The sequence below is a fragment of the Sinocyclocheilus anshuiensis genome, unplaced genomic scaffold, assembly GCF_001515605.1.
Source record: "Sinocyclocheilus anshuiensis isolate Anshui unplaced genomic scaffold, SAMN03320099.WGS_v1.1 scaffold51, whole genome shotgun sequence".
NCBI lineage: Eukaryota > Metazoa > Chordata > Actinopteri > Cypriniformes > Cyprinidae > Sinocyclocheilus > Sinocyclocheilus anshuiensis.
The window spans coordinates 5146484-5157740 of NW_015548296.1; positions in this window are offsets into that span (position 1 = coordinate 5146484).

The following is an 11257-nucleotide window of genomic DNA, read 5'->3' on the forward strand; positions in this document are numbered from 1 at the left end:
GGTAAACACACGTGAGATTCAGTCTCGTTGGTAAGAACATGTCTGCTGACACCATGGCAACCAGGAGCTGTTGTACTCTCTGAACCAGACACAACACCTGCCTGGAGAGCAATGAACAAATTTCCATTACTCTGCCATGTGAGTCACTCACTCGTTCTCTCTCTCATCCACACACACGCTACACATGGTTGAGAGAAAGCACTTTGAGTCAGTTCTCCAATGAAAGTGTAACTTCATTCTGGCGCTCGTTTCCCCTCATCTCCTTCAAAAGCACACAAATGGATTTTTGTCTAATTTTTTAAGATCGCAAATGGAAAACAAATCACGATTTTTGCCATGAAACAGTTTTCTGTCTGCTCTTCAGATACATCAAAATTCCTTTAGCAATTACCACAAATCACTCAGCGGCTCAGCTAATGGAGAGCTGATGTGTTCTGCACAAAAAGCTTCTTTTGGGTGAATTCTGCTCTAACAGGTGTTCTTAAGTGTGTGGACGTAAAATTGGCACATGGTGTTCTCATGCCGTTAAAAAAAACTCAAAATCTAAGCTTACATTATAGTTTAGTGGACAACAGAAATCACTTTGTTATTCAGACAAATCCTTTCTACTGCATTTTATAAAAAAAAAAAGACTAAACAAAAAAAGTACCAAAAAGTAGCATTGTACTACAATTTTTTTCACATATAAGACAGTATTACTATTGATTTCTTTTAAGTATTTAAAGGGGCAATAGGTGATTGTCTTCAGAAACTTTTTTTTGTTATGCTGGTTGAAAGTCTCATCACAATATAGCAATCAATAAGTTAAGTGGTCTAAATTTATTTTTATGTATTTATATATTCTGTGGAAGGTATAGGACCAAGAAATGTTCATCCAATTAAAATGATTTTGATTGACTTTCCTACCTGCCTGTCAACATATGTATTTGCATACCTCTGCACACCCGGTTCGCGCAGACAGGATACGTCATCAGCGCGTTCACGTACAGTATGCTATGCAGACAGAGTGAGAATGGCAGGCAAACATCAACAACCTGATCTTCCTTCCTGGTATTGTAGTACTGTTACTAACTGTACTATAAAGTTTTCTCACGGGTGAATGACACATGATGTATTGTAGTAATGTTGTCTCTGGTCGTCTGGTCTGTGTGCGTTCATGCGTTCAGGGGGCGTGGCTTTGGACGGTGATTGCAGGGAGGGTGGGACGTTCGCTTTCAGTGCTATCAGGCTAAAGTTAGCATTTTCCAAGATGTCCTACTGCACCTTTAAGTATTTTGAAATACTGTACATTAATATGGTAATTATACAGTTTCATTCAGTCATAAAAATCTACTGAAAGACTGAAATCTACTTAAATGTTCTAAAATATTATATAAAACGTATGTAAAATTGTGTGTGAAAACACATCAAAGCTGATGAGTGTCTACCAAACTGAATGGAAAAACAGGTTTCTCAAAGATTCCTACCACATCTTTCATTGGTCAGAAAAAACAACTAGCTCTGCCCCAGCCCCGAAATTGGTTGAGCCAAAATGCATTCAACTGATCAAAATAAGACATTTATAATATTTCAAAATGTTTCTATTTGACTGCTGTTCTTCTAAACTTTCTACTGATAAAAGAATCCTAAAACAAAAAGGATCATGGTTTCCATTAAAATACGAAGCAGCACAACTGTTTTCAACATTGATAATAAGAAATATTTCTTGAGCACCAAATCAGCATATTATGATTTGATTCAGTTATCTCAAATTGTGATGATATTTCACAATGTTGCTGTTTTTATTTTTTAAATTTTTCAAATCAAATTCTATTCATCATTCATCAGTGTTGCTATGCCGGGCTGGTTGGAATTCTCAAGCAAACAGAGAAATGTTTTGAAAGTGCCTCAGAGACACAGTGTTTACACTTCTCAGGAAAATCAACCAACAAATTGTTTACTTTGGCTCACTCTGTGTATTCAACAGAACTAAAAGAAGATTTTAACATTTAAAAAAATGACACATTTCACCATTTTTAGGTGAAATAAGCAAACTGAATGAACACACAAAAATGAACTTATGCTATGATGAAAGTAAGTATGAAGAAGATTTTAGATTTTTGAGATGTGTGTATGAACAGAGGGCTACCGGGATCTGGTGTACTGAGTGTGTGTGTGTGTGTGTGTGTGTTGGGAGTCTCTAAAATTCCCATTTGCTGTATTCAAGCACACAGGCCTGTGAGAATGTCACAGTTGCCATTCACTCAGTCACCCTCTCCGGTGGGTCGAGGCGGGGTCAACCCAAAGGTGATGGACAACCTCTATTGTTGTGGGATAACCAAACTAAGCCTCGGTCACCCCCCCCAGTAACCCCGTGGCAGAGCCCTTTGCCTCATAACCCCAGGGGCCATGACAGCAACAATATTGATAGTAGCCAAACACTTCTCTGGAGGAGGAGCCGGCCTCGTCTGATGAATAGCCAGACTAAGTACTTCTCAGCCCAGGCCGCTGTCTGGAACAAAAGGTGCACAATAGCGGGTCTCGCACCAAGCGACAGGGCGGACTGCATTAAAAACAGCTCAGGACAGGCATAAGAAACACCCGGCCTCGAGTGCAAACTTTGAACCCTGGCTTCTTTCTTTCCTTTCTTTTTTCTTTGACTGACCCTCTTCTGTGCCTCCGTTTTCCCCTCGCAACTGGGGTGACAACGTCCCATGGATGGAAGGAAGGTTTGGGACGCCCCGCTGGTTTGGCGACATTTCTGTGACGCCCACCACCTCAATTTCCTGGACAGCCATGATATTTGAAGCGATACCCACTCGAGACACCCTGTGCCTGCTTTGGGTCAGACTAGCAGCACATTTACAAATCACACTAAAATGAAAGGAATAGTATACTCAAAAATGAAAATCTGTCCCTGTTCTCTCACCCAAACTCTTTTCATCTTCTTCAGTTAGCTGCTCTTTCCATTCAATGAAAGTGTTACTGAAGCTACAATATCAAGCTTTAAAAATAACCAAAAATACCATAAAAGTAAGATACATAGGACTTATGCGCTATATTCAAAGTGTCCTAAAGCCACACGATAGCTTTGTGTAAAGGAAAAGACAAACACTTCTGTCACAGCTATCAAATCTCATTTTCCCTTTCAGCACATTCAAACTTGCATTGATGTGATCGGTTGCAAGAGCCTATGGCAATTTCAAACCTAGTTTGATGATTCTTGATGTTCCATATTTGAATGTGAATGAGAGTTATCCTTTATGGTGATTTTTGTTGTCTCTTTCGGAGCTTGACAGTGTCCGTTCTCCATTCACCTTAACTGTATGCATGAACTGTATGTAAGAGCAGAACGAACATTTTTCTGCCATAACTTTCTGGTTTTATGTCTTGTTCCACTGAAGAAAGATAGTCAAAAAGGTTTGGATAACACACTATCATGGCAATTCTGAACTATTTTCCATTTTGGCAAACAAAACAAATTTGTATCTCATTCATACCTTTTCGTATAATCTGCCTATGCCCAACCAAAGGTTTAGAAGTGGGGTAAGGGTCCCTAGTGAAAAATAAATATGTTAAAATGTATTTAAAATACATTTATTTCATGCTAAGTATCCCACAAATACATTTACCCAGCAAATACCATACAGCTGTACTTTTAGTATACTAAACTGGTATACTTAAAGTGCTAAACTGGAAAAACTAATTTTGTACTTAATGCACTTTAATTGTGCTGAAGTAGTGCTGAAGTCCAACTAAAGATATATTGAAGTATATTTGATTGTGCTAAAGTGGAACTATTGCAAGTATACTTTAGATACACTTTAAATATCTTGCATTTGATATCTTGCAAAGATCGATATTATTCAAAGTTTATACAATCCTCATAAATAGTGACATTAAAACACATTTTAAGAAATGTGCATTGTGCACAAGTAGTACTCCAATTAAAGTTTAATTATCATTTTTCTATCAGCAAGTCTCGAGCGATATGTTAGTAAAAATGTTAATAGATTTGAACTGTACTTGAAATAAATGTATTTTAAATATATTACTTTTTTACTAGGGGTCGGACCTTCATGCTTCGTTTTTTTTTTTCTTCTAAAAATCATATGCTTTTGTATGACTCAAATTGTACAAATTCAAAACTTAAAATAAAGATGTTTCCTCATGATACCGAGTTGGGTTTAGAGTAACATTTTTATTTTTAAGTGAGCTAACTCTTTAAGACCATGAGGTGTTGATAAGCTAGCACCTTTTTTTAAAGTAGTAAAAGGTAATACTTCTCTTTTAAGCACAGAAAGCCCTCAGATTTTCATACTTAACCTTAAAGCCTGCTCTGTATTTCTGGCCTCTAAATCTTTGGCTGTTAGATACAACAGATGGCCACGAACCATTAGAAACGACTCTTCAGCGATTATTAGGACAAATGTGCTTTTAGCTTTCAAAAGAGCAATTTGTGTGACTATGCTTTCAGGATCAGGTGTCCCGACACACAATGGGAGGTTTATAGTCATGAGTGGAGCTACAGGTTGGGTCCCCCCGAGCCCCAAACCTCTGAACTGCCGAGCTCTGAGGGCACAGGGCCAGTTCTAAGGCAACCCGGGACACGGCAAGCATGGCGAGCGGTAAAAATCATGCTGTTCTACTTAATGAGCTGCATTCGTTTAGGATAAAAAGCTTAATTCTTTTATCACACGAAAACTTTGCTCTCAAAGTCCCTTCTCTCTTCTGAAAGTTGGAATAAACACACACACACACACATACAGAAAAAAGCATAAGTGAGAATAAAAAAGAGGGGGAAAAAAACAAAAAAGAGGAGAAATTGCCTCATTAATGCATCCTGCGTGCTGCCCTGAGCCTTTTCCTTTTGCCTGTGCCCAGCGGGAGCCCTTTTTATCAGGCCAAAGGACATCTTTCACAAGACCATTAGTGAAACAGGGACAGATGCACCCCAGCAAATTCCCCCCTGTCATGCAAGTGAGAGCGAAAGAACAGGATAAAGCAGAACCCCACTCGATTCATCCGGCCGGGCGAAGGTCTGACCTTGAGGCGGTGGGCGGGCCGCCTCCGGAGGACGAGGTGTCAGGCCTGTCGTCCGGGCACCATCCCGAGCCAAAAACTCCCCCTCCAGGTTAATGGCTTTTAGCTGTTGTTATCTGAATAATGGTAATGGCTGGCACCCCAGAAGCTGTGAATGCAATTACCCCCATCCGGATCCTTCTGTTAAATATGATTTGACCAATCAGCATAATTTGGACAGCTACGCATGATGGCCTTGGTAACTGGTTTTGCACCGATCTCACTCAGAGCGGCAAAGTGCATGGCTAATAGTGCACATGCCATTCAACAAATTGACATTTTCATCAGGCGGAGACACCAGGACACTGCCAAACTCTGCTCCCAAGTGACTTCACTAGAACTGGACTTTCTGCTTCGACTCCTCTGATTAAAGTCCTAGACATTCAAATCACTATAATAAATGTCTTCACCTCCAACTGCACCAAACATGACTTCAACGAATGCAATAGAGCGTGGCAGACATTTAAATGACAGTATAATTGATTTTTAAACCATTTCTATATGTTTGAAGTGGCCAGCACTGGAAAAGAGTGGTCCACCTGGCACGCCGCACCAAAATGCAACATAAACAACCGTTTTATAGAGAAAAAGCTTCCTACTGTGCAGAAATGTGTTAACGTGGACACATGAACAATAGTTTCAGTCAAAAAAAGACTGGCTAGTTCTTGGTAATGCACAGTGGATTTGATATTTTCCGTGAAAATATAACTGTATGCTGGTCCAAGTAGTAGGTAGAAAGAGAACAGTGTCATGCATGCCGAACATCAAAATCTTTCAATCGAAGTGGTAGTTTACTCAAAAATTACAATTCTGTCACTGACCCTTATCTCATTCCAAATCTGTATGACACAAAAAGAGTATTGCATACAATGATTTGCATAACAATACTGTTTTCAGTTACATTTTGTGTTCGGTTCTCCAAACCATATCGTTATAGCATTAACCAAAGATGGACTGTCATGTATTTTATTTGTGCAAAATTTCTTTTATGTTCCACTGAAGAAAGTATGTCATACAGGTTTGGAATCACAAGATGGTGATGACGAGTTTAATTTTTTGGGTGAACAATCCCTTTTAACCCTAGTGAAAAATAAATATACTAAAATGTATTTAAAATACATTTATTTCAGACAAAGTATGCTACAAATACATTTACATATTTATGTGCTTAATAAAAATACCCTGCTGGAACTATTGTAAGTATACTTTAGATACACTTTAAATATCTTGCATTTAAAGGCAGATATTATTCATAGATCACACAATCCTCATCAACAGTGACGTTAAAACACATTTTAGGCTTAATATTAAGAAATGTGCATTATGCACAAGTAGTACTTCAAATAAAGTTTCATTATAATTATAAAATAAATGTATTTTAAATAAATCACTTTTTTATTAGGTGGTGACCCATTCCTTCAATCTTCATCAAATCAAGAAAATCGTCCCTCAGAAACAAACACCATGGAAATAACAACACAAAAATCGAGAGGGAATCAAAAATTGAGTGTTATTCTTGCGATGTCAAATCAGGGAAACTTCAGGAGACTTATGTTACTCTTTGTTTACTCTGGTAAAACACGGCTACTGTAGATGAGCCAGCCATTTACAAACAATATCCTGCTCTATATACAACATTGTGCATAACAGATTTATTTAATGTAAATTCAAGATGTGCAACCTGTAATTTTAAGTTTCAGTTACATTTTGTGTTCGGTTCTCCAAACCATATCGTTATAGCATTAACCAAAGATGGACTGTCATGTATTTTATTTGTGCATTCAGCCATATGTCTCTAGAGATTAAATAACAGGTTTCAGCAGACAGCCGAGAGACTCTAATGGTCTGTCACCAGTGTGGTTGACACACCTGCTCCATCCTCCATCTTCCAAACCATCAAAGCAGCCCCCTTCACTACAGACACTACAGAACATAAGACAGCAAACTCAAATCAAGTGTTCACGCTATGAGAAGCCATACCAGGGTGCTTCATCCAATTTAAGAGAATATCAAAGTGAAACAAAGACGAGATAAAATCAAAAGAAACACACGGGGTCAACAAAAGCCTACACACAAAAGGTCTGTGCTAAAACCTGCCTACATTCATACTGGAATGGAATCTCATAAATGACAGATTTGAAATTTCCTACATAGGCAGCAACCCGTGCTTTATAAAAATACAGACGATGCTAGAATGAAACAATATATTAAAAAGCATGTCATGTAGTGTAACCATAAAGGAAAATGTAATAATATATTTCCCTTACATCTATCGTTTTCCAAAACTGTCAAAAATAAAAAGTATTTTTCATAAATATACACATTTTTGGGGCAATCGCAACACTTGACATTTTACAACCTGAATTAACCTTGAACTGTCATAAAAAGGTCAAATTATCTGTATTTTAAGAGGCTAATTGATCCTCACACATATGCAAGGGTCAACTCTGATATAATTTCCTGTTTTATGTTTTTTCTGCTGTTTCTGTATGTTAGTTGCATCACATTACTTGGATTTTGCAGACAAATACCAGTAAGCAGTGAAGCAGTTTTGTTAAAATGATTTTTAAGAGATAATAAAAGATTATACCATTAATTCATAATACTGATGCTGACTTGATCAAAATGTTGTACAAGGAAGGTTTTTGAACCAGTCTCATTTTGATAGGACCTAGCCTTAGCTAATTATACATGTGGTTTTCACCTTACAAGAAACATGATGCATTGTAGACACATAGTAAAACACACACACACACACACACACACACACACACACGTTTGTGTGTGAACTTGAGTTAAAACCTTAAAAACCTTTATTTTAAAACCTTTTTTTCTGTCCATAGTGTAAGGCTTTATATCCATTTCATTAATTTCTCTCAGCCACCATTTATTTTTCCCACTAAACTCATCCCTTACGTCACAAAAAAAGTGTTGGCTTTTGAAATTGGCTTAAAAGAAGTTTTCTTAGCAGGCAGCATAAAACTACCTACCTTTTAGAAATGTTTTTGCATTTGGACCACGTCTATGATCTGGAGGCAGGTTTTTGGAATGAAACCAAAGACTTTGACAAACAATAAAACATCCTCCCTCAAAAAATCAAATCACATGATAAACAAAGAAAACTCAAAAGCTGCTTCACTTTGCCGACTGTGAGTGTTGTCTACATGAATCAGAACATCACACGACTCTGTTTTCTGGAGGTCTTGGAGGGGAGAGAGGGCAGGGCCGGGGCCAGGGGTGAGGGGGCAGTAGGCGGGGGGTTTGGAGTGAGATTTGGCATCAGATGACAGCTAATCTAGGTCTGGAATTACTGTCAAAGGGCCAAGCCAGGCCAAACACCAGCTGTAGCAGCACAAGCTAAAGCTGAAGCTCCTCCAGACATCTCCTCGCCTCATCACCGAGGCCCAGAGAACAACCCCCTTCAAACTGCATGACTTTATCCCTCTCTCCAATTTTTTGTGTCACTTTCTTCTTTGGCCATCAGCAATACACTTTAAACCACCATGCTTATATGATCGACGACCTGGGCTGCGTTTCCCAAAAGCTGATGGTAGCTTCCTTGGTTTCAATGGGTCTATGTACTTAAAAGGATAGTTCAACTAAAAATGAAAATTCTGTCATTAATTACTCACCCTCATGTTATTCCAAACCCGTAAGACCTCCATTCATCTTCGGAACACAAATGAAGATATTTTTGATGAATTCTGAGAGCTCTCTGACCCTCCCATAGACAGCAATGTAATTACCACGATCAAGGTCCAGAAACGTAGCAAGGACATCGGTAAAATAATCCATGTGACATCAGGGGTTCAACCGTAATTTTACAAAGCTACGAGATAACTTTTTGTGCCCAAAGAAAAATAAAAAAATCTAAAATATCTTAATTCGTGTTCCGAAGATGTCTTACGGGTTTGGAACGACGTGAGGGTGAGTAATTAATGACAGAATTTTCATTTCTGGGTAAACTATTCCTTTAAGCTTACGATGCTTTTGGGAAACGCAGCCCTGGACTACATCACCGATGCTGTCTTAATTCGCCTTGTATCCAACGAACGCAATAAAACATCTTGAAAAAACCCCCCACGTTCATCCCATACCGCCTCAGCAAAGAGCACTTCGATATTTCTCTCCCTGGCAGGGTAAAACGCTTCGTTCTCTCCGGAGATGCGTGTACTCTGTCTTATTTTCTTGTTATGCGTTTTTGTGTCATTTTGCCTCTAATCACGGCTTTCCAGTAAACGATATCAAGAGCCGAGCAAAGAGTAATGGGAGCAGAACTCCGCCATAGGAGCCTCCTGATGTTTACGGAGCTCTAAATTTAATCACACTGCCATAAAAACATGTGTTAGCGGTCCTTTAATTCAAAGTGCATTAACATTACTACACATTCCGCGGGTCAGGCATATCTCTTTCAGATTCATACGGTGCATTACGCCTTAACAAATCAATATCAATGCCCCGTCCCCCCTTTCACTCCCAGATGTCATTAAATCCGGAGGAGTCGGCCAAATGATCCGACACACTGAGGCAACACGTCATTCCCTTTGATTCAAAAGTATCTCGGTATAAAAAATGACCTTACAGCCGGTGGCTGGTGGGTACGGGTGGCGGAGGGGGGGAGATGACAAATGGAAATATCAATAAGTGAGCCCAGAATGTTTAGAGAGAGCTAATGCATGCAGTTAGGTGAGCTCGCTTCATCAATCACAGTGTAGTCACTGGTCTACTTCCTCCTCGAGTCCTCAGAGCACAGGCCCGATCAGACCTCCTGAACTCTTCCTCCGCCGCTACATCAACAACTGATCTCATATCAGCTCTAAATGAGCTGTATAGCCTCCCTTTCACAGTGGGATATTTTCATCATGTCTACAATCCAGTTAGAACCCAAAAAGCTTTTACAGCCTGATGCCAAAAAGAACCTATTTAGGTTTACAAAAAACCTTTTCTTTTACCCTTTCTCCTAAGCAAGAAAAATCACACAGGAGATATAGTCATTTTAGGACAACAATGAAGTTGAATGGAGAACAAAATGGGACTTTTGCTAATGTATTCTGCTTCTCAGAACTCTACCCTAAGAATAAGACCCTCAATATCACACTTTACATAAAAGATTTAAAAAATGTTTCAAATTGGGATCACATTTGTCATGTAATACTATGCAATATTATGTCTACAATTGTCCCAGTTGCTTCTGTTTTGTTTTAGGAGAAAATTCTGAGAGAAATTAACTCCTGTAACACAAGTTCATTTGAAAGCAACCCAGAAACAGATCGTAAGAACCTATAATGTTAAAATCAATATTTTTAACTTCTAAAGAACCAAGTAGCCAACTCAAGAACACTATAAAGAAGCTGATGTAGTAGGAAAATTGTGGAATTATGGTGAAGCAAAGAACCACTGAAGCATGCAGTACAGGTGCATCTCAATAAATTAGAATGTCATAGAAAAGTTCATTTATTTCAGTAATTCAACTCAAATTGTGAAACTCGTGTATTAAATAAGTTCAATGCACACTGACTGAAGTAGTTTAAGTCTTTGGTTCTTTTAATTGTGATGATTTTGGCTCACATTTAACAAAAACCCACCAATTCACTATCTCAACAAATTAGAATACTTCATAAGACCAATAAAAAAAATTTCCACGACATTCTAATTTATTGAGATGCACCTGTATATCCATGTTATAAACTTCTCTTGATGTACTTTGTTTCATTAAATACGTCCTTGAAAGCTTTGTTTCATTTGTTTCATTAAATATGTCCTTGATTGCTTCTAAAATTCCTAATTAAATTTAATTGTGATGTGTGCCTTTGGTGCAAAACCTGTGCTAAGTTTCTTTCTCTTCCCATCTGGAGGAATGTAAGTGTGCAGAAATTTATTTATGGATTTTGGGGCTCTTCTGGGTCTTTGGTTCAGTCTTCAGCTGCTATCATCCCCACGGGACTTCAATTAATCAGACCAAACCACTCTCGTTTGGCGTGTTTAGAAGGAGGGTGACTCTTGGGGTGAACTTTCCTGGCGGTGCGGTCAAAAAAGGGGTTTGAAGTGCCGTGATTTACAGCAGCGTCTGGCCAACAGAGAGCCTCAGATCCAGATTTCAGAACTTCCTTTAGCAAATGTTTGCATGTAGAAGAGTCTGTTTTCCAGGCCCATAGCAGGAAGCATCTTCAATGGAAGCGGTTAAAACCAAGCCGTT